General features: G+C 52.2%; 1 pseudogene; it reads left to right on the top strand.

Annotated features, from left to right (window-relative positions):
* Positions 1-1,573: 1,573 nt before the first annotated feature.
* On the top strand, positions 1,574-1,691 carry LOC126261516 (5S ribosomal RNA; annotated as a pseudogene).
* The last annotated feature ends 743 nt before the right edge of the window (positions 1,692-2,434 follow it).

The raw sequence follows: 2,434 nt of genomic DNA, 5'->3' as shown, positions 1-2,434 counted from the left end.
AGAGCATGCACAATGTCGGCACTAGTACAGTGTATATCCACCTTTCGCAGCAATGCAGGCTGCTATTCTCCCATGGAGACGATCGTAGAGATGCTGGATGTAGTCCTGTGGAACGGCTTGCCATGCCATTTCCACCTGGCGCCTCAGTTGGACCAGCGTTCGTGCTGGACGTGCAGACCGCGTGAGACGACGCTTCATCCAGTCCCAAACATGCTCAATGGGGGACAGATCCGGAGATCTTGCTGGCCAGGGTAGTTGACTTACACCTTCTAGAGCACGTTGGGTGGCACGGGATACATGCGGACGTGCATTGTCCTGTTGGAACAGCAAGTTCCCTTGCCGGTCTAGGAATGGTAGAACGATGGGTTCGATGACGGTTTGGATGTACCGTGCACTATTCAGTGTCCCCTCGACGATCACCAGTGGTGTACGGCCAGTGTAGGAGATCGCTCCCCACACCATGATGCCGGGTGTTGGCCCTGTGTGCCTCGGTCGTATGCAGTCCTGATTGTGGCGCTCACCTGCACGGCGCCAAACACGCATACGACCATCATTGGCACCAAGGCAGAAGCGACTCTCATCGCTGAAGACGACACGTCTCCATTCGTCCCTCCATTCACGCCTGTCGCGACACCACTGGAGGCGGGCTGCACGATGTTGGGGCGTGAGCGGAAGACGGCCTAACGGTGTGCGGGACCGTAGCCCAGCTTCATGGAGACGGTTGCGAATGGTCCTCGCCGATACCCCAGGAGCAACAGTGTCCCTAATTTGCTGGGAAGTGGCGGTGCGGTCCCCTACGGCACTGCGTAGGATCCTACGGTCTTGGCGTGCATCCGTGCGTCGCTGCGGTCCGGTCCCAGGTCGACGGGCACGTGCACCTTCCGCCGACCTCTGGCGACAACATCGATGTACTGTGGAGACCTCACGCCCCACGTGTTGAGCAATTCGGCGGTACGTCCACCCGGCCTCCCGCATGCCCACTATACGCCCTCGCTCAAAGTCCGTCAACTGCACATACGGTTCACGTCCACGCTGTCGCGGCATGCTACCAGTGTTAAAGACTGCGATGGCGCTCCGTATGCCACGGCAAACTGGCTGACACTGACGGCGGCGGTGCACAAATGCTGCGCAGCTAGCGCCATTCGACGGCCAACACCGCGGTTCCTGGTGTGTCCGCTGCGCCGTGCGTGTGATCATTGCTTGTACAGCCCTCTCGCAGTGTCCGGAGCAAGTATGGTGAGTCTGACACACCGGTGTCAATGTGTTCTTTTTTCCATTTCCAGGAGTGTATTATCTACGAAGTCCGCTCTGCAACTCTTGGAAGACTCTAAGAGGAACTGTGAAAGACCATGTCTACAGTATAATCTTTATTATTTCAACCAGATACGTTTCACAGGGTAGTAATGTGATCAAGGAATTTGAATTTCCGAGGAAGAAGAGGCGATTTGCCGTATCGTGAACATGAAATGCGTTTGCTTTGTAGAGCCTCTAGAAACACACGCCGGTACAGCTTCCTGTCTTTGTCCCATTTTTTGCTGCAACTCAACTATGTACGACTATCTAAATTGGGACTGGCAACGGCCTTGCCGCAGTGGATACACCGGTTCCCGTGAGATCACCGACGTTAAGCGCTGTCGGGCGTGGCCGGCACTTGGATGGGTGACCATCCTGGCCGCCATGTGCTGTTTCTATTTTTCGGGGTGCACTCAACCTCGTGATGTCAACTGAGAAGCTACTTGACCATCATAACGACAGGGAGAGCGGTGTGCTGACCACACGCCCCTCCTATCCCCATCCTCACCTGAGGATGACACGGCGGTCAGATTGTCCCGATGGGCCACTTGTGGCCTGAAGACGGAGTGACAGTGATATTTGGACTCGTCCTTTGTACTTCCATTTTCATATTAACTAGCTTCCCTTCCACAATGAGACATCTGTTATCCTATGATCCGACTAAAGTGCGCGTCATTTATGACGGTGGTCGAGTTTAGGTTCGTTCGGCGCATCTAACGTCACAAAACACAGTCAGCCAATGAACGGAGAACGACGTTGCCAGAGCTCGACTGCACGGACGAGTGTCTTCAGTTTTGGAAACGTTCAGCCATAAATAAACTAATTGAACAAAAGCAATGTCTTGATAGCAAACTTTCTTTTATAGAAAGTTTGGAAAAAGCATTCTTTATACCAATTGCTTCATATTCTATTATTTAATTAAACCAAACAAGCAATAAGCCTCCAAATTCAGGCGATAGCAAGGAAAGGTGTTTGTATCATTCTCACGAAGCGCTTTTCCGCAATAAGGAACAGCAATAATTGTTTATTTCCTATTGTACTTCGACGAAACGTGTATAATTCATAGTCATACCAAGTGTTTGTAGGTATTTTGCAAGATGTGTTTCACTCTTCCACGAGTTTGTTACAACGACGAGCTGCG

This window comes from Schistocerca nitens, chromosome 5 (genome assembly GCF_023898315.1).
Source record: "Schistocerca nitens isolate TAMUIC-IGC-003100 chromosome 5, iqSchNite1.1, whole genome shotgun sequence".
NCBI lineage: Eukaryota > Metazoa > Arthropoda > Insecta > Orthoptera > Acrididae > Schistocerca > Schistocerca nitens.
Note: the sequence above shows the minus strand (reverse complement) of the source record. Positions and strands in the feature narration are given on the sequence as shown.